General features: G+C 39.4%; 1 protein-coding gene across 5 annotated transcripts in view; it reads left to right on the top strand.

Annotated features, from left to right (window-relative positions):
* Nucleotides 1-22,789, top strand: part of tsnare1 (T-SNARE Domain Containing 1) — a 292,734-nt gene that overhangs the window by 246,839 nt on the left and 23,106 nt on the right. The gene's annotated exons all lie outside the window — the stretch shown is intronic.

The raw sequence follows: 22,789 nt of genomic DNA on the forward strand, positions 1-22,789 counted from the left end.
GACCCTACAATAATACATACAGATCACATGATCCCCTTTGAGCAAGCACTTTGGTGACAGTGGGAAGGAAAAACTCCCTTTTAACAGGAAGATCTCCGGCAGGACCAGGCTCAGGGAGGGGCGTCCATGTGCTGCGACTGTTTGAGGCGACAGAGGGAAGACAGGATAAAAGACCTGCTGTAGAAGAGAGCCAGAGATTAATAACAATTAATGACTCAATGCAGAGAGGTCTACGCATGGGACAGTGTGAAACGTAATTTCAATTCCTTTGTATGGCAAGTACATTTGAAGAAATTGACAAATAAAAAGTATTCTATTCTATTCTAGAGGTCTTTTAACACATAGTGAGTGAGAAAGGTGACTGAAGAAGACACACTCACTGCATCATGGGAATCCCCCAGCAGCGTAAACCTATTGCAGCAAAACTAAGGGAGGATTCAGGGTCACCTGATCTAGCCCTAACGATATCGAACTCCATAATTAACCTTGGGAGAAGAGGACTCTCCATTTGCATGTACAAATTGGAGTCTATTAGATAGATATGATACAAACCACTGCAGTGCAGTACCTGTAATACCTACAGCATGTTCTAATCGCTCTAATAGGATATTATGGTCGACAGTATTGAAGAGTACAGAGATGAGTCCACTGTCAGAGGCCATAAGAAGATCATTTGTAACCTTCACTAAAGCTGTTTCTGTGCTGTGATGAGCTCTGAAACCTGACTGAAACTCTTCAATAAGCCATTCCTCTGCAGATGATCTGTTAGCTGTTTGACAACTACTCTTTCAAGGATGTTTGATATGAAAGGAAGGTTGGAGATAGTAAGATGTTCTGGCTTTGCGGAGGGCTTTCTTATAAAGCAGCAAACTATTTCTCCAGGCTAAATGATGATCCTTTAAATTTGTGACACGCCATTTCCTCTCCAGATTACGAGTTATCTGCTTTAGGCTACGTGTTTGAGAATTATACCACGGAGTCAGGTACTTCTGATTTGAGACCTTAGTTTTCACCGGAGCTACAGTATCCAGAGTCGTACGTAGTGAGGAGGTAAAATTATTAACAAGATAATCGACCTCTGTTGGAGTAGCGTTCAGGTAGCTGCTCTGCTCTGTGTTGGTACAGGGCATTGAAGATGCTAATTATATTTTTAAACTTAGTTATAGCAGATGTCTTTCAGAAAGACATCTACTGTGATGAAGTCTACTCCCCACTGCTATGTAATCAATTATTGTAAATTTAAATGTAATTAGGAAATGATCAGACAGGAGAGGGTTTTCAGGAAACACCCTTAAATGTTCTGTTTCTATGCCATATGTTAAAACAAGATCTAGAGTGTGATTGAAGTGCTGGGTGGGTATTTTCAATAATGGCTTCTATTGTAGTTAGGCGATGTATAGAACTGATATCTTTCTTTTTTTGAAGTGATAGATTCCTTTCACTTGTGATATCTGCACTTATGTGTGGGTGGCGACCTTTTCCCAATGTGTGCTTAACATTAAAGCTGCATTATGAACAACAAGCACTAGTCATTGGTTTGACGCATTAAGTTTAAAATAAGCTGTTTGCTGATTAAATGTCAAGGGATAATATGATTTATCCGTGAATACTGGCCAGGGTAAACTAAGTCATTCCAGTTTGTGTAAATTGATGTGAATGTTACGTCCCTCTGAAGCTTTTAATCGTCTCAGTGTTTTCAGCTGGTGCTAATTGGCCACACCTAGTCAGGTGTGGATAAAAGCATACCTGAGGCAAGCTTTCCGGCAGTGCACTAGTCTTTGCCTTGGTGGCACCAGCCATTTTAGCCAACCTGGTTTTCCATTTTAGGATGAAACCTCTTCTCACCCACACTCTGTTATTCATCTCCTTTTTTTTTATGTTGCGGCTTTTGAGCCGGGTCGTAACAGTGAATAGAGCTCAAACTTCAAACTGTGCCTTTGTGTGGTGTACTGTGGTGTATCATTTAGATTTAAATAAAATGGTTCATGGAAAAAAAAATTTCAATTTAAAACAAAATGTCATTTAATCATTTGAAATGATCATTATTAGAACATTAACTTTGTAAAGTTCGTGGAAAAAAGTTATAATAAAAATAAATAAAAGATAAAATCATTCTCATAAATTGTGTCAAATGATTTCTGTTATGTTCTCCAGAAAGCCCAGTGGACGTGGGGATGTAACAGAAAAAATGTCTGGGTTGAAAATGGATACAAGGTGGCAAAACTGGGAATAAAATAATGGTTAATAATTAATCTAAAACAGAAAAGTAAAGATAACAAAACCTACATGTAGGACACAAAAACCATAAGCCAAAAGGTTAGGCAAAGCACACTCCTGTCCTCAGGTGTAATTTGCCACAAGCACACACAGAGCTCACAGAGCAAAGGTACACTGAACCTCTCCTCTCCCTGACCTCAGAAACTCTTAGCCCTAATTACAGAGTGATATCAGCTGCAAAGACAGAAAGTCATACCCACAGGCGCAAAATCACAGTAGGTACAGCCTAATTAAACAACTGTGAATGAATAAATAATGTCTTTAATATATAGGAGATAAACAGCATCTGTTTAAATACATGTTGAATAGCCACGATGTACACAGATGTTATGGTTGGGTTAGGGACAGAAAAACTATGTAAAGAATTCTGAATATGAATAATAACTATGACAATATTCATTTAATACCAATGCCTTGGCTATGCCCTCAAAAATAAATGTATCTACTTAATAACGGTCAAACAGGGAAACACCAAGTCAGCTGCAGTTTAAATGTTGACTTTAACTAATTTCATTACCTATACGTTTTCCATTGATTGTCTTCCAAAAGAATAACACAAAATTTTATATTTAACGGAGTCTGGTGAAATTAAATGTACTTGATTTGAATGCATTCAGCATGGTTTCCTTAAATAAACCTTTCATTTATATATTTCAGATGCATTTACTCAAATATTGCTTCTTAGGAGTGAAGAATCATTTGTTCCACTGATGTTAGTGGATTTAAGAGGAAGTGTAATCTGTTTTCTTTCCATTCTCCTTATGGCAAAATATGTTTGGGGTTTTTTCTTTCTTTTTTCATTTTCTATTTGTTGGCTTTTTTTGGCCCTGCGACAGACTGGCGGCCTGTCCAGGGTGTACCCCGCCTCTTGCCCTATGACAGCTGGGATAGGCTCCAGCACCCCCCCGCGACCCTGAAAAAGATAAGCGGTAGCGAATGGATGGATGGATGGATGGCTTTTTTTGTGAATATTTGCTTTTACACTTTTTGGTTTTTCAGAGAGATGTTGGAATAAAAAATATTTTTTAGGAGTCATATCAGGAGAAAAATCTGGGATTTCTTTTTACAGCCAGCACTTACTTATGGATGAAATAAAGGAATAACCTAAAATAAAAGCACCACTGCTTCATTTTGCCAGTGAGCTGCATGTAGGGGTTACTCTCCAATATTAGTATATTACATTACATTACCCTCCAATGATAGCTGACAGTTTCAAACTTTACACCTCCCATTCGTCCTTCCTCCAAAGCATGGACCTCCTGATCGTGGTTTCCTATATTGATATGTTTATGAGGACATGACAATTTCTGATGATTGAATGAGGGTTGGCTAGTCTTACTGTTTTGTGTGTCTTAAGAACTGAAAACACACACACACACACACACACACACACACACACACACACACACACACACACACACACACACACACACACAACGAAAAAAAACCCCAGACTTACCAGGATTAGTCAATAAGGGATGAATCAGTTCATCCTGGATCTTTTAATCAATGTACAGAAAATGGGAAAATGGGACAGTGATTTTAATAAGCCAAAACATCCGGGCTGCTTTACCAAGATAAATGCTGAAAACAAGGCTTTCTTATAAGTAATATGTGCTATCTGACCCGACTAATGAGTAACTGCTGTTAAATTTACTTTCTCTCAGTTATTTGCATGTGAAAATTACAAAGTAGGAACCTGAACACACCACACCTTTGTGTAGGAGCTGGAGGCGCAGTTGTGGTGTGTCACAGTTTCTGTGCCTCCACCCAAAATGCAGAGTGACCACTTGCCCATGGCATTCTCTAACCATGCTGATACCTGCAGAAACCCAATGTACACTAAGAGGCAGAACAGGCAAGTGAGTCAGTTTTCCCCCTGAAGTGTCCTTCTGCCTTATTGCCAGCAGAAACTGGTTTGAGATATAGGAGGAGATATATGGGGGTAAGTTTTTAAAATGGACTGGCTTCTTCACCAAGGACATATGTATATAAATTTTGGAGTTCGCTGGTATCATGTTCCTGGTTAATAAAAGTAATTAAAGTAATACTTTCATGATTTTTGTTATTTCAGATTCAAGTTCACTTTCTATTTTATAAAAATGTTCAGGTCATAAAACTACTTACACAAATCTGAGATTTATAAATAACTGTTAAGTCGAGTTTTATTGTCAACCCAACAAAATACACTCAAGTATACAGTGGGACGAAATATTGTCCTCCTGGATCAAAGGTGCAAACTTGTAAAAATAAAAATGAAAAAAATGAAATATGCATGTACATGTATACAACTTTACAGAAATATGATAAACTAAGAAAAAACACAACAATATTGTACTTGAATAGAAATAGAATAAGAATTGAAAAGAATGAGAATAAATCAATTTAGGACAATTTTATGCCCCCGACTTGGTGGGAACAGTTTGGGGATGGCTCCTTCCTCTAGGAAGGTGGCTGAGGGCTAGTGATTGTCAGAATAAAACAACAAAGATCCATGAGTAACTCAGGAAGATCGCCACAACTGATCAGTTGCTTACCTCAGTATGGCCTGGAAGTCCTGAGGTCAAAATGGAACCCGCCCCCAAGGGTGGTTGAAAATGGTTAGCTAAGACCCTGTGCGAACAGATTCAGACAGACCCGAACATGAAGGATTAATCGCCTGCACGTGCAAGTGGGGAATATATATGTTATGTTTAATGGTGGCTCATCAAGTTATGCTCATCACTTGCTTATTTAAAATAATAAAAATGTAACAACTGTTCTCTAGAAACTATTTGACTCAAAAAAGAGATTCTTGTCAGGATTATCATATTAAATGCAAAGTCTGCCAGCAAACAAGAAGTCAGCTGGCTCATGAGTCAGCTCTCCAAAATAGGACTCTAAATAAACACTACATAGCAGATCCAACATGAATACACAGTTTTAAAGACTCCAGGATGGCATGCTTTTTCAGCCAAACACAGTGTTTTGCAGAAACTTGCTTGAGCGCAGTTTGCCTCCCTGCAGATATCCTAAGAAGACTTACTTTTCATTTTTTGTGAACACTTTTACTACAGATTGCATTTTTGAAATCTTAAAAAAAGAAATTAGATCTGTTTGACCTCGTTCTGTCCACAATCATCGTTTTTGTACATGAGTCTCACATGGTTTATAATTAAATGAAAAGACAAAGGTATAAAAGAAAGTTACGATTAAGAACACTATCATATGCCACAGAGACCAGCAAGTTTATACCAGACAGACTTTGTTAAAGATTTCTCCCAATATGTGTTGATTCCTTTGGCTGGATGATAAAGAATCATCAACATTGTGCTTCAGGTAGGGAGACTGACCCCAGTGTAAGTTCAGCCAGCAGTTTGAGGAGATCAGCTAATTCCATTTGGTGGTGCATGTCACGGCCCAGCGGCACGAGGGAACAGGGATGGACACAGGTGCAGAAACCGGAAGCGAGGTGACAGAGAACAAATGATTTATTTCCGCCCACAGGTAAACAAAGGTAAAAAACAAAGCGACGCCACCACACTAGTGGCGCGTAGGATTCGTCGGTGAATAATGAGGGCGACCTAGACACCTCTAGGAGACGGCTGAACAGCGGGGGCAGCGGGGAGGTAGAAACAGGACTAGGTAGGGACCGGGGGCATTGGTTTCAGATGGAGGGGACAGGTGGAGCGGAAGGCCCTGAAGCGGTCGAGGCGTGGGGAGTCAGGCAGGTGAGCGGTGGGCCGGCAGGCCACGTTGTGTAAGCAGCAGGTGGCCCAGGTCCAGGAGGACGGGAGCGAGGGGAACGAGATCTCCACTCCGGGTGCTATCTATGGGGATAGCAGATACTCAGGCGATGAATGGTTGAGAGCGCAGGTCTGATATACCGCTGGCACGATTGCTCACAGGTGGTCAGCCAGGGAGGAGCAACCGGACTCCGCCTAAAGGAGGAGGAGCCGCTGTCTGAGACCTGCAGGTGCCCAACCAGACCATGACAGTGCAGCTGATACCATTCTCCTGTACGCTGCATCTGCCTGCTTACAGAGACTCTCTGCAAGCCACTTTGTAACACACTTCAACCACAGCTTCTCCATTTCATACTATTGATGATATTTCTGATGTAATCAATGCCTTATCTGTTGTCACTTCTGCTGTCACTGTACCTGCTCTGTTCTGTCTCCTAGAACAGAGCCATGCCACCACCAAATATAATTTAATACAGATGGGGAAACAATCTTTTGATGTTATTTGCCAAGTTTGGCTGGCAGAAAACAACATTTAGCTATTAGGCCAACCTTTAATATATCCTATATTTTAATATTCATCCTTTCGAATTTTTATATACAGTGGGGCAAAAAAGTATTTAGTCAGCCACCGATTGTGCAAGTTCCCCCACCTAAAATGATGACAGAGGTCAGTAATTTGCACCAGAGGTACACTTCAACTGTGAGAGACAGAATGTGAAAAAAAATCCATGAATTCACATGGTAGGATTTGTAAAGAATTTATTCGTAAATCAGGGTGGAAAATAAGTATTTGGTCAATAACAAAAATACAACTCAATACTTTGTAACATAACCTTTGTTGGCAATAACAGAGGTCAAACGTTTACTATAGGTCTTTACCAGGTTTGCACACACAGTAGCTGGTATTTTGGTCCATTCCTCCATGCAGATCTTCTCGAGAGCAGTGATGTTTTGGGGCTTTCGCCGAGCAACATGGACTTTCAACTCCCGCCACAGATTTTCTATGGGGTTGAGGTCTGGAGACTGGCTAGGCCACTCCAGGACTTTCAAATGCTTCTTACGGAGCCACTCCTTTGTTGCCCGGGCGGTGTGTTTTGGATCATTGTCATGTTGGAAGACCCAGCCTCGTTTCATCTTCAAACTTCTCACTGATGGAAGGAGGTTTTGGCTCAAAATCTCACGATACATGGCCCCATTCATTCTGTCCTTAACACGGATCAGTCGTCCTGTCCCCTTGGCAGAAAAACAGCCCCGTAGCATGATGTTTCCACCCCCATGCTTCACAGTAGGTATGGTGTTCTTGGGATGCAACTCAGTATTCTTCGTCCTCCAAACACGACGAGTTGAGTTTATACCAAAAAGTTCTACTTTGGTTTCATCTGACCACATGACATTCTCCCAATCCTCTGCTGTATCATCCATGTGCTCTCTGGCAAACTTCAGACGGGCCTGGACATGCACTGGCTTCAGCAGCGGAACACGTCTGGCACTGCGGGATTTGATTCCCTGCCGTTGTAGTGTGTTACTGATGGTGACCTTTGTTACTTTGGTCCCAGCTCTCTGCAGGTCATTCACCAGGTCCCCCCGTGTGGTTCTGGGATCTTTGCTCACCGTTCTCATGATCATTTTGACCCCACGGGATGAGATCTTGCGTGGAGCCCCAGATCGAGGGAGATTATCAGTGGTCTTGTATGTCTTCCATTTTCTGATGATTGCTCCCACAGTTGATTTTTTCACACCAAGCTGCTTGCCTATTGTAGATTCACTCTTCCCAGTCTGGTGCAGGTCTACAATACTTTTCCTGGTGTCCTTCGAAAGCTCTTTGGCCTTGGCCATGGCGGAGTTTGGAGTCTGACTGTTTGAGGCTGTGGACAGGTGTCTTTTATACAGATGATGAGTTCAAACAGGTGCCATTCATACAGGTAACGAGTGGGGGACAGAAAAGCTTCTTACAGAAGACGTTACAGGTCTGTGAGAGCCAGAGATTTTCCTTGTTTGAGGTGACCAAATACTTATTTTCCACCCTAATTTACGAATAAATTCTTTACAAATCCTACCATGTGAATTCATGGATTTTTCTTTCACATTCTGTCTCTCACAGTTGAAGTGTACCTCTGGTGCAAATTACTGACCTCTGTCATCATTTTAAGTGGGGGAACTTGCACAATCGGTGGCTGACTAAATACTTTTTTGCCCCACTGTATATATAGGTTGGCTATATATAATAGGCAGGTGGTAAAACATAAAGTATATAGATTCTGTTAGTCAGACACAGCCACTCCAAATCACCAATTAGATATTCAATATTCAATTAGAATTAGAGATAAGACGAGATAAGAGAAGATTAACTTTGGAGTTGCTGAAGATGTTTTGTGTTTATCCTACCATTATTAACTCATTCACTGCCAGCCATTGGCAGTGAATGAGTTAAACCCATTGACTCATACACTGCAATTGACGGCTATAGACGTCAATGGCAGTGAATGAGTTAAATAGTTTTAATAGAAAAACTGTAGAAAGTTTAACTTTGTTCATATCAGAAGGGTTTGTATTCCTGCATGATTAATAATGCTGCCACATGTCATTAATGCAAAACCTAATATAATATGCATAAACCTAATACAGCCTCATGGCTGGAATAGCTTCTTGACAAACTTTGTTTTATTTATTTATTTTCTTCCAGGGATGGGTGGTGGTGGAAATCGAGTAGAGCAAAGTGTTCTATTCATAAAACAGCAGGCTGCATCGATGCTGTGGTGTTGACTAGCCTGTGCTGATTCAGATTATTTTGGACAAAACAATCACACAATCACATGTCTGGAGTTTTTAGGCCATCTGAACTGTGGCACTGACTTGGGAAACAGGTGAATATTAATAAAGCCATTGTCCAGATGGCCAACTAACTCCAGACATGTGATTGTGTTGTCCAAAATAATCTGAATTTCAGTTTTATTACAGCTAGAATAGATAAAAACTTGACTTAAAAATACAGATGGAATCATGCTGATATTTTGCAAACTGAATTTTACTCTTAGAAATTTTTAAAATGAAATCCTGAATCTTTCAATGTGCCATTTTGTGATGAAGTGCAATGTACAAACACTCTAGTGTAAGATGAATTCTAACACCTGTGGCGACGGGCAGAGATCACAGCCCTGTCATTCTGTCTCATAGTTTCAGTGCCTGTTCTTCAGGTATTTTGCTGACTTTTCTGAGAATAAACACACCTTTGCAACTCATTTAGATGCGCTAACAGGTGCTTTGTAGTATACGGTAACCTTTGTTGCTTCTAACCTTCTCTGTGTTTGAAATAAGTTGATCTCACAGCACAGCTGCTGACATTAGTGTTTTGTTTATATTGCCAACAGTATGCCGTACTGGCTTTATCTATAGCTCAGCAGCTTAGTAGTACTTGCTTTTAAATAAAGTTTGTACTTCAGTGAGTTAAGTGAGCTAAGAGCAGCTAACAAAGTAAACCTACAACATTCAGGAGTTAATTATAACTAAAGGGGGAGCTTGTTAATTTGTTATAGAGCCACAAATTTAGCATAGGGAGCAGGTCAGGGTGGATGGAGGGGTGGAAAGATCATTGCAGTATTCTGTTAGCTTTGTTTCTTCTACACATGACTGTTCCATAACTTTAACCATGTTCATTACTGTAACCGTGAATGAGAAATGATCAAAAAGTTCTACAAAGAGGTTGATGAAAATCAAAACTTTGCCATAGAAAAGTTGTAAGAGGACAAAAATCAACTACTGAGTGAATTCACAAAAGGATTTTGTGAGTCAGGTTTCAGAGTTTTCAGTTGTCACCCAAAGATAATGCCTCATCCTTGTTATTTACCTCTCGGTGACTTTGTCCACTTCCTGAAAATCAAAATAATTCAATGGATCGTCGTTTTCATGCACAGGAGGAGATCCATCACCCAATACAGAAGCAAAATGCAAACGATTATATAATCACACTGAAAACAGTCCTAGGTGCCTAAACCAAACCACAGCCTTTGCATAGCTTTAAAAAGGTTAATAAAATAAAAGGGTTATTGATTTTTCTCCTGGTGTTACACTGGATAGAACTTCAGCAAAACATTTTCCTTCAAATCAACTTTGAAGATTGCTTTTAATCTAATGTCAACAGCAGGTCAACCCCACAGGCCTCAGCATGGCTATAGATGTCTATTCTTTTTGCTACCTTAATTTTCTAATCTGTTTTTCAAACCACTGTTTTTTCTTTGTGTTATAACCTGTTCAAATGTTGTTTTGATCCCCATATTTTATTTTCACTACAGTAAAAACAAAACAATCAAATTTAAAGGTTTACAATACTCGTATTTCTGCTATTGCTTTCTGACAATCAAATGCATTTCCAGCTGAAATCTCCTTCTGCTTTATTTATTCAGCTCTCAGATTAGTGGCTCTTCATGTTTATGGAAATACACCAAAAATCTTTGTTTTAGCAGATGAGGCAGGATTACTTACTTTGTGTGTGTGTGTGTGTGTGTGTGTCAGCGTGTGAGCAAGGGGGAAGAATAAGTATCCTTGTTTCCACTGGAGGGAAATAATAACATAATAACTCTGAATTCTCTGAACTCTGAGTTTAGCCCAAGTGACTGGGTTTATTGAAATAGCATGGCAGTCACAATACCAGCAAAGTCAAGAAGTTCCTTTTCTAAAGTTTGAAATGGTCACCTGGCTCCAGCTCCGTCAAACGCAGTGGTATCTGCAGAACACTTCAATTTTACTACCAAACTATAACATCACAGTACAAGTGATTTTAGCACCAGAAGAATTAAGTGAATTATCAGTTAATTAGTTTTAAAATAAAACAGGATCTATCAAAGTGGTAAAATAATGGAGGTTTAGAAGACTGAAAAGACCAAGTCATGAGAGACAGATTTCATGGAAACGTCAGTGACATATTCTGATTGCCAAGTGTTAGAGTTGGGGTTGACATCATCACTAATGATAAATTCGAACTTGGGAAGTAAAAGGGATAGTTAGTGACATACAGTACACATGGAGAGGGTTAGATGAGAGGATTGATACTAAGCTCAAACAGGTACTGATGATATGAAACCAGAGGTAGCAGGTCTTTAGCCTATACAGGAACGTAGCGAGAATGTCTGTCTCCAAAGTCTGAAACTTACAAACGTACAAATTGTGGTTTTGCAGGGAGTTCTGTGTCGGGTAGATTCTTTTTTTTTTCTTTCTAAGAATTTGCTAAAGCTTTAGTTCCTTAGTAATCAGAGTCAGAGATAATCAATGTAATGTCCATATAATCCGTGGTTATAACAAATTAGGCATATAAATGATCGGTAGTTGATTCCAAGTGTTGTTATAACTTTCAAGATTAGGTCTATAGAGATACTGATACAAGTGAAGGTGGCCATCACTGGGGTGGTGGGAATCATGTTAGTTGGTAAAATCAAAATCAAAAAATAGCATTTGTTCTTGCAAATGGACAGTAACTGTCCTTGTCCTGTTGTGACAGTCAGTGAAATTATGAAACGAATGTATTTCAGTTGAAAGTTTGCTTTGTGGCAGAAGTTCATATAAAGTCACGGGCACGTCATTGCAACTCCCCCTGGCTTCTGCTCCGCGGCTGCTGAGTGAGCCCTCATCTGGGACTCTCCTCAGCTCTTACTGGGACAGTGGCGCGGCTGCCCCTCTGTTGGTCTTCTTTGGTCTCTTGTGTTCTGGGGGCCTCTGGATGTCTGGAGTTTTTATCTCCTCCATACCTGCTTCATGCCCTGGAGGACGGGGCTGTGCCCCCCCCCCCCCCCCCCACACACACACACACCCTCTAACCTTTAAAAACAAGCGCGTCCATGCTCACAGGTGTACACACGGGTGCTCACACACACAAACTACACCCTTTTTGGCTCCTACCTCAAAGCACACTGTGTTCTGTCGATCTTACGTGCTGCACAATAATGTTTAATATTTAGTATTTACGGTTATATTCCCATATATCATCGTGATGTTGTTTATTATGTTGCTCTCGTTTTCTTCTGCTTGTTTTCTTTTTTTCATTCTCAACAGGTGAAATTAAAAAAGTATCTACTGTTATCTATTATTAGCTAGTGGTGTTGTTTTTATTATGTTGCTCTTTGGTGATCGTGGTGATCCAGGTGTTTTTTTTGTTTTTCTTTTTTTTTCTTCTTTCTTCCCCCCTTTCTCATCATCTCTTCTCCCCTCTATTTTTCTTTCTCTCCCTCTCTTTCTTTCATTCTTTCTCCCTGTCCTATCCCCCAGTCATGTCTGTCCCATCTTTAAAAAACGAAAATAAAATAAATACATAATTATAATAAAGGTCAATCAAATGGACCAATATGGCAAGGCCATGATGATCCACTTGGTAAAGTAAATCCACTTGGCATCTTTCTTGGCCTTCAGACAACAATTCTGACGGCTAAAGATTCAAACGGGACACACAAAAAAAAAAAAGTTCATATAAAGTAAGTTTAAACAAAACTTATTCTGAACCTTTAGTGGCATGCACCTTAAAGAAATTATTAGTAAAATTAAAAATATTAGTAGTAAAACAGCTGACTTTAGAGCTTTTACTGAGTGTCCTCTTGTCTTTAGAACTCTCTCCCACATTCACAACATTGATTCTCTCGGCATCTTCATAACCAGATTTAAAACAAATCATGTGTTTTTAATTTTATGTTGCACTGACATGTAATTATACTGTCACCAAGTTTTGGCCCAGATGTTCTTTATTATACACACCAAAAAATTTAAAATTAATTTCTATGGAGAGAAATCAGCAGATAAAATTTAGCAGTTACATCACACACTGCCACGAGACTGTGCTGTTCATGCAGACATGTGACAAGCCTCTATTACACCCACTAACTGGTCATCTAACCCATCTGCCTAACCCCTCTCCCACTCATGTCTCATTAAAAACTAAATGAATACTAGCAGGTGTTGCTTCCCATGTGTCAACCAACAAGACAGACTGCCACGAGGCTTTTCTGTTTGCTATTAATTTCTGTATCTTATTAATAATTATTCTTGATAATAAAGAAGCACTTATTGTCCTTAACAAAAAAATTAATTAAGACATAATATTTGTGTTATCACGATATGCTGTGAGCCCCAACTTTATTTATATACAGCAATCTGAGAAGCCAGGCTGTTCTGCAACTTAATTTAAGGTTTAAATCAACACAAGCTTTATTAATTTGTTTAGTTTTTATTGGCCAAGGTTTGTTTGTTGGAGATGATTTTCTTTAATATTTGACTTAAAAATGGATGGAATGAGTCTAAACACCAAGCTTAACAACATTATTGGTAAGTAAGTGTAAGCCCATTGGCTTTAATTCTTTGATGTTAACGACAATATTTTTGACCTTTTAAACTAAGTAGCTTCTTTCAACCATTTAAAATGAATGATGTAACAGATTAAAAAAAAATGCTGATTTTATAAAATAAACTCACCACAAATTAATTATTTTGGAATATGCAGTACTCTGAAACTCCTGCATTTGAGTTCCTTTTTTTGACGAACATTTCTTCAGATTCTCTCCTCCATTTATTGTGAAGGTGACTGATATCTTCATTATAACTATAATCCAGATAGAAACTCTGTTAAAATGAGTGATTGACCACTTCATTGCTCAGTGAGCTCTCTCGTGTCCTGTCTCGTGCTCGTATGAGCCTGTGTGTCCATGTCAATGGTAGATTGCAGCAATTAGGCTCAAAATCCCAAAAAAGAAGTTTGTAGTTTGAGCAGCAATTCTGACCAAGAAGAACAAAAACAAAGTTAAGGAAAATTGCAATGAATCAATGAAAAGATAAAGTAGATCAGGGAAGGCAAACGTGAACAGTTATGAAAAGGACATCAGTATAAAAATGTTGTTAATAAAAACAAGTGAAAGCAGGAACTTTAACATCAGTGTCATCAGTGACGACCCGTGGCCCACATCTTAATTCTGTTTTTTAGACACAAGCAAAAACAATTTTTGGAAGAAACAATGTAAATAGTTTTTGATGGATACCAGCCAGAATTTTCTATTGGTGCCCTAACAGCCAAGACAAAAAAAAAGCCATATTATGAAGCCACTTGGTTAGGGTCATGACTGATGAGGACTGAGACCGAGGGGTTTTTACAGTGAGGACAAGCAGAGCCTTTATACACATCTGAAGGATAAGGGATCAGACCTTGACTGGGATTCAAATGAAAGACATGAAACTCATTATCAGTTTAAGAGTAACAGGCAGATAAGAAAGAATTTAAAAATATTTTGGTAATCTTGTGAAATCTATTCCATCAAGTTATGCAAAAAAATGTAATAGGCTTTTTAAACAATTTGTATCAAAATAACACATATGAGCCAAGTTCATTTATTTGTAAAGATTATTATCAAAATTCAAAGGAACTGACTAAGATATAAGGTTTCAACATTCAACAAATAATATTTTAAAGCGCTGAGAGGCTAAACTCATTATACTGCTGTATTGTGGTCACATGCAAAAGGGGTCATCATAGCAGGTAGCTCTGTGTGTTTGATTTGGCAGACTTCTACGTCAGAAGCTTTTCTTGACACAACAACATAGGGGATTTGTGCCTCCTCTTTTATTTAAACATGTAAAATGACTATACTATGGAGATCTTGATACCAAAGCTGAATATATTCACCTATCAATAATATACTAAATAGTATGTCATGTCACATTCATTGTTTTCATGTGTTTTCTACATCATATATATTGCATACCTAAGAAGTTGTGTAATGACCGCAGAGTTGTGTCTAGATGGTGTGTCTTTACCAAGATCAGCTCAAGCAGATTTGGTGCATTAGCTGACCTTGCTATGGTAAAGAACAATCGGCATTAGTGATGAGTAGATTCGTTTTATTTAATAAAATGCTTTTTGGCTAATATTAGTTGCTAAGGTGGATATAGTGCATCATTGATCAGTCAGGCCACCAGGAGACAGAACCTTTGTTTTACTCTTACTTAGTGCAAAGTAAAAGATTATTATATTAGACTGCTGAGGTTCTGAGGAAATTCTTTTCTTCTGCAATTTCACTGTATGCTGACACGTTTTAGAAACAGGCTATGTCCATATGGTATAGAGTTTTAAAAATTAGTCTGCTGTTGTAGCCTTTGTTTCGTTTTCTAAGTAGCTCACAAATCATTTGTTGGCAACACAAATGTTTGTAGCGTATTGTAACTACCAGCTGGAGAAAGAAATAGTAAAGTGCCCTTTAAAAGAATTCTGTTGTTTTCTATAAAACACGGTATGCTTTATCAACAGATCATTTTTACCCCTTAGCAAATCATGTAACTGGTAAAAATAAACCATCATCTCATAGTGAATTTTGGGGTGTGCGGGACACACATGCAGATGTTGCAATACCAGCAGGGGGAGATAATATATTTAAAGCCAAGTTCCTTTCAAGGAAGGTGTGAAGTACATTTCAGAGTCCTTCTGTGCCAGAAAAGATTAAGTTAATATGTATTTACATGTAAATGTGTTAGTAATGTCTCTTAAACACTTTCCCAGGAATATATATATATTTTTGTTGTTGGCTTATTATTATGTTGGCTTGAAATAAAATATCTGCTGGTACTGGAACTTACTGCAACTTGTGCTTGCAAATGAACCCAGTGGATTGGTGTGGCTATTACACGCTTTGCTGCAATACTGGGTTAGACTGAATAGAAATTAATGTACAGCCAGGGCAAGTTTATGGGCTCAAATTGTGGTCATAAATATTTTGTCACTTGTAAATCAGCATTTGTAAGTGTAAAAAGAATTTGTGTGTGTGTGTGTAAACCAGATTTGTATGTGTAAAAAGAATTTGTGTGTGTGTAAAAAAGATTTGTGTGTGGGCTCAGCCAAAAAATACGTGTGAAACTCTGCACTCAAGTTTCAAGTTACAAGTATGAATTTTGACCCTGTTTTTCTTCCTTTCATCTGATTGGCCTATGTCATGTCAATCACAAATTTAACTATCCAATCAGAGAACAGATGGGTTTGGCTGTTGGAGGGGTGCTTTTTTGAACTGCAGGTCCTTGAAGGGTAATACAGTTTGAAGCTGGAGGATCTCTATGTAAATATCCGATAGCAGTTAGGTCCCCTAACTTTCAGTAGCTGTTGAAAGGATAAAGTTGTGCTATATCAGTGGTTAGAAATACCATTATTACTTTAGACTTAGTTTAACACAAAGTCAGGGCTGACCCGGGACCATGGCTGTGAGTCACAGTGCGCAGCATAAAGGTCCTTTCACATCTGACGCAGCATGTGCTGCTAATGCTAATGCTAATGCTACTGCTAACTAAAAGCCAAGGATCCAGAATTTGTTGCGCTGGCTGCTGAGCTCTGTGGGTTTTTGCAGCAGCTCTACCTGTACTAGATGCACCTGCTCCTTGTCTTTTCTATCTCTAACTTTATGTCCTCTACAAGAGTTTCTGGGTTTTTTTGCTGGTTCTTCAAATATTCAATAAAAACATTTGTTAATTCATAACGGAGAAAGCTTTGTAACTATCCCCACTAGTGAAGACTGTCATTTCCACAATACTGCCCCCCCTAGGTCCGCAGCGCTGTTGAAAAGAGGTCCCTGTATTAAGCACGTAAACCTGTGACACAAAAATCACCAAACTGAGACCACCACAGACTGTTTTCCTTCGTGGTGATGAAGGAAAATGCTGGGCTGGCATGTGAAAGGGCATTTATTGGTAAATGGACTGATTCTTATATAGCGCTTTTCTGCTCTCCCGGAGTACTCAAAGCGCTCTATACAACACGCCACATTCACCCAGTCACACCGATTCTCACAAGAACTACCTCTATACTAAGTGCTTTCTAACTACACTCATACACATTCATACTCCGATGGATGCATCGGAGAGCAACTTGGGGTTAGTATCTTGCCCAAGGACACTTGGCATGCAAACTGGAGGAGCCAGGGATCGAACCTCCAACCTTCCGATCAGTAGGTGACCTGCTCTACCTCCTGAGCTACAGCCACCATTATTCCATAAAACACCCCTCCATTAGCCAAACCCACCTGTTCTCTAATTGGATAGTTAAATTTGTGATTGACATGACATTGGCCAATCAGATGAAAGGAAGAAAAACGGGGTCAAAATTCGTGCTTTTGACTTGAAACTTGAGTGCAGAGTTTCACGCGTATTTTTTGGCTGAGTCCACACACAAATCTTTTTTACGCACACACAAATTCTTTATACACATACAAATCCCGATTTACAAGTACAAAATATTTATGACCACAATTTGAGCCCATACAGGTTGCCTAGCAACATTATTGATTTCAGTGCTATAAAAAGAATTCCCAAAAGCCATTTAGATGTTGATAATCCTGGTACCCTAAAAATTCAAATGGTAAGTTTCATCCAAATTAATTTACCATATTTTTCGGACCATAAGACGCACCGGATTATAAGGCTTTACCCAACTCATTCTTCTTGCTTCCTCCACTTCTGTACCATTGATTCATTAATGTCGAATTGTTTACAGTTTCCTGCCATGTGATTGCATTTGTCCCTAACAATCGGGAACCCTCACATTAACTTTTGTCAAGTGGAAAAAAGTTAGCATTCATCCTCCAGCTTCACTGTGTTTATGTTATGCTAACATAGCTGTGTCGCTAGCGATCACATAGCACATCATTATAGTAGTAATGATGTGCTAGTCCAACTTCAGTAACCCTCCAAAAGTTGATTCTGTTCATCTGGACGTAGCGTTTTGTGGGAGAAACGTTTCGTCACTAATCCAAGTGACTGCTTCAGTCTCAGCTGACTCTAGGTTTCCCAAATCTTATAAACAGGACATTTGCATAATGACTGAAACCAGCCCACTGAAGGAACCTGTAGTGATCCCGTACGTGTCAGGAGTATCGGAGCAATTGAGATGCATTTTTTCTAAACACCGGGTCTCTGTGGCTTTTAAACCCCAAAACACACTGCGCCAAAAACTGGTCCACCCCAAGGATCGGGTCCCCCAACACAAACAGAGTAACATAGTGTACAGTGAACAGTGAACAGAATCAACTTTTGGAGATTTACTTACCTGGATGATTGAGAATGCATCAAGACGAAACTTCAGTAACCCAACAAAGGTCACTGCTGTTTTGTTTCCTGTCTTCATTTATGTTGGAAGTGATAGCTGAGCTGTACGTTTTAATTTTTTCAGAAATCTCTCAGTCAGAACATGCTATATCATGTTTAGGTGGAAACTAGCGAGCTAACTTCTTGCTAACTTCTAACTCCGTTAAATTCAATAGATTCTGTTTTCATGGATGCCTGGATGTTAAATTTAATTGTTACACATAGTAAAGCAGCAACGCTGATCATTTTATTAAAGATGAAAGAATTTAGACAGTTTTTAACTCTCGGTGATGGTGCAGTGTTCGTTTGACTTTGGGACCTGAAGTAGACAGAGTTTTGGACCCAGATTACTCTGCAAGGCTCCTCACTACGGTAGCCGTAATATTCTGACAATCCATCAAGGCTTCGTAGCTTACCAAAGTCGGATTTTTAAGTGCCATGTACCACATAAAATTCAATTCGAGGACAGTAAACACAAGAATTCAAACTTATGGCGCACCAGATTATAAGGTGCACTATCGATTTTTGAGAAAATTAAAGGATTTTAAGTGCGCCTTACAGTCCAAAAAATACAGTATGCAGGAGGATTTAGGGAACAGATATACGTATATATGCTACTATTATGGCAAGATGATGATGACTAATTATGGCAGTGTTGGCTGCCAGGCTGCACTTACTGAGACAGAGCAGATGACAGAACAGTGCTGTTTGCCGTGCAGAGCAGTGGGGGAACCATGGCTGAAATGAGCAGAGGATCCAGAGCCTTCCGGGGGAGCGTCCATTCTTGGAAGTAATGAAGGAGGTGTTCAAATTCATTGGCTGCATCCTCCTGAGGCCGCATTTGAAGGCTGATTACGTCACAGCAACGCTACGAAGGCTGTCCAAATTCGTAGACTCCTACAAATGTGGCCAACAAATGCGTCCTCCTTTTTCTCAGATTTGAAGGATGGGTCGGCTGTATCCTTCGTGACCCACCATATCCCAGAATTTGGACACAGCTGAAATTCCATGACCTAGCTGTTAGCTTGTGCTCCATGCTTTGTGAAAACATGGGGACACCAACAATCTAAGCTTGTTGTCTGTTTAAAAGAACATGAGTGAAAGAGTGATTATCAGTACAAGATGGGGGACAAAGAAGCGTAACAAGTACCATACATCAGTTTAATGACGGTGACGATGACAGAAGTAAGTGGGGAGCTGCTTCTGCTTTCAAATCAATAGACAGGCTGTTTATGGCACTCTAAATAATGCAAAGACTACACCTTATTCCTCTATTGCTCTCACAGCCTGTTTCCAGAGACACTGGAGCAGTGTGATTCTCTCTATATGGAGGGGATATAGTTTATGATAAGCACATTTAAACTAAGCTACATTCATTAACACAGTAATGGTTACTTGCAAACTAGAAATTTTGTGTTGTTTTGCCCATCCTGAGTCATCACAGTCCTAACCTCAGCTATTACAGATATGACGGGGGCAAAGGGGAATTGTAAAAGCCTGTTATTACATAGTGTATGTTTGGGCTAAACCAACTGGCCAGTGATTCAGAGGTCTGAAAATTGCTGTCATTAATCAAAATAAAATTAACCACTGAGGCATTTTAGCAGAAGCTTCAAAACAAAACTATAACTTTTGCTGCTGCTACTAGAAGTAGTAATTACATGAAGCGTTTGCAATTACTGTAATTCTGTTTATCAGCGGACCCTGTGTAACTATTCAAACAGGAATTAAACATTTTTCCAAGAGGAATAGTTGGAAATGAAGGACTTTTTTGTTCTCTGACTAATTTATAGCACTTGTGAAGAAGGAAAGGAAATCCTTGGTAATATATAATATTACTCAACAGCTAATTAGTGAGGTACCTATTCTGTCCAACTAACATTACCTTCCGTATCATTATCACATAGTGTGGTAAAGCAATGTACTAATTGATAGTATGCAAGTCAGCTCTCTCTGTAGTATACTAAGAGAAACTATTTAGCCAACAATCAACCGTTTAATGAAAGGCTGACACAGAAATAAAGCATCTAAAATGCATTTGGGAACACGTCATCACTGTTTGTGGTAATATTAAAGCCAGTAAAGCCAAAACAAGTAATGGTAAATACCTGGGTTCTTACATGGTGCTTTTCTACTCTACTTAAGCACTCAAAGCAATTTATATATCATGCTGTTCTATAAAGGCAGCCTCTGTGTGTTGTGCTAATCAAACCATGTTAGAACTTTAGCAGAACTTTTTTTCTGTTTTTGCTATTTTCCTGCTGAATTTTAAACATTAACATAAGCCACATTTTGAGCACCTTTTCCCCACTGATAAATATTAAAGAATTAATGTAGTGGATGCATGTTATATTTAGCCTCCAAAGCTGCTTTAGTCACTATGAAACACAGCAGACACGCTCACACTCAAAGAGGCTTATTTAAATTATGTGAAAAGCTAAGTTGACAACACAGAGCTGGAACTGAAGAGTGCTGTGATGATATGACAAAAAATAAATATTGAAAAAGATATATATTCAGGAACCAGGTTTCCAGCAATTATTTCACACAAGGGTGCAAAAACAATTATTTTATTTAGCTTCCTCTTAAGCTGAAACAAGCTTATTGCTTGTGGACGTGATTTTGATGAATGCCTCACTAAGTGCCGCTGGACACGTGTTTGTATATATTAAACAAACATGAGGTATGTTCTGTGGAACGTCTGAATCTCAGTCCCTCTGAAGCAGATTTGAGCCAGTGAAGGGGAACTTGTGAGTCACTGCCACAGTTAGTGGAGTTCTGTGGGCCTAGTATCGTTAATCCATGTCTATGAACAAGTGTGACAATAAGCTCTCTGTCTGAACAGCAATCCTCTTAGGCAAAGCTTTGTGGGTAAACTCGCCTCATGCAAATTCTAAACCCCATTAGCTTTGAGGGACTAGTCAGCTGCATTGAGATTAATGGCCAAGTGACTACTTGATTTAATAGGGTTATTTCACATCTTCCGGGGGAAAAATAAACAACAAAGTTAATGCAAGACATTTGTCACTGACGTCCTCAATCTCTCTACTCTAAGTGGGAGAACTTTCTTGTGTGTGCAGATGTGTTACTTACTCCGGTGGAGTAGTTGGGAGGCTTTTCAGATGTTACTACTTTAGGAATAATTATTTGGAGTAAGCTTCAATTGTTTGGACACTAAGGTGGAAAGTTTTTGTGCACAGCAAAGAGATATCAGAAAGTGAATGCAACAAGGAGGGAAAGTAGCATGGAATTTTTCATTACAGGGTAAAAAATGAAAATCCTTATTTATCTCTTTTCCATGCCGTCAGCTTACTCCAAACTTTGCTGGAGGGGATTACTGCCTGGGTGGGTAAGGCTCTGTCACCGCAGAGTGGGAGACAACACACTGTGACAACGGTGATCTGAGGGCCCTGCCGACTCCTCCAACTCACAGCTGTGAAGGAATGATTAGCCAAAAGTTGAGCAGGAGCCTTTAAATACTTTTTCATGACCTTTAATCCCCCAATCAAATGAAAATGCCACCCTTCCCTCAGCTGCAAAACACAACCAAATATTCCACTGCTGAGCTCCAAGCATGGACCAATAACAGCTTTCCACGGAATCTGAGATTACCTAAAGCTGGCCAATTACCTTAACAGGTGAAATGAGTGCCGTCTTCCAGTTAGGAGATTAATGCTGGATCATGCGAGAGCAACCATGGGAATGGGACTGCTCAGAGTGACACACTGGAGATATTCAGGTCTTTGAAAGAGTTTGAAGAGGATTTTTACTTATAATATACTGAGTTATAAATCACAGCAGCAGTCAACAGTATGCAGCACATGAAAAAAAACTACCGCAGACTTACAGGCCAATATACAAATAAAGTGTGGTAGTCCCCAAAAGTTGATTCTGTTCATCTGGACGTTTTCAGTGGGAGAAACGTTTCGTCACTCATCCAAGTGACTTCTTCAGTCTCAGCTGACTGCAGGTTTCCCCAATCTTATAAATAGTACATTTGCAAAATTACGGAAACTAGCACCACTGAAGGACAATTGGGAGGTCCATGGTCAGTCCATAATACTTTCTTCAAGTCACTGACCATCTCGAAATCAAGGAGGGGGCCTAAGGGTACATCTTTTGTCATCTTACAGTGCTGTGATTGCAGCCATTCCCGAACTCTCTGTAAATGGTACTCATGATCAGTTGGCTTTGATCAGTGGTCGTTGATCAATGGTCATGAGAATTTGCATAATAATGATCAAGGAACTGACCTCACAGCTTGTAGCTGTTGTCCTGTGAGACACTGAACAGGACAACAGCTAACACAAGCTGTTAACTCTCAGAAACTTGTCCTCTCATTCAGGCTACGTCCACAGTAGCCCGGATAGATTTGAAAACGGGGTTTTCGTCTGAAAATGCTCTGCGTCCACACTATCGTTTTCAGTTGTTTTCACAGAGTTGCGTGCCCAAATGGCTTACGTTCCAGTACTGCGCATGCGTGAAACACAAGACGATTTGACCTTCCTCATTTCTGTCTGCCGCTTATTTACTTTCCGGCTCTTTGAAACGTTGCGGCAAAATGTTGAGGAAAAGCACCGAGGTTTTTTAATGGACTAACAATAGTGATGTGCAGTACCACTGATTTCCTTTCCGATCTGATACCAAGTAAAATTCAGGGTGATATCGACAATACTGATCTGATACAGATATTCTGTACA

Source organism: Aulonocara stuartgranti (genome assembly GCF_965226115.1).
Source record: "Aulonocara stuartgranti genome assembly, chromosome: 11".
Lineage (NCBI taxonomy): Eukaryota > Metazoa > Chordata > Actinopteri > Cichliformes > Cichlidae > Aulonocara > Aulonocara stuartgranti.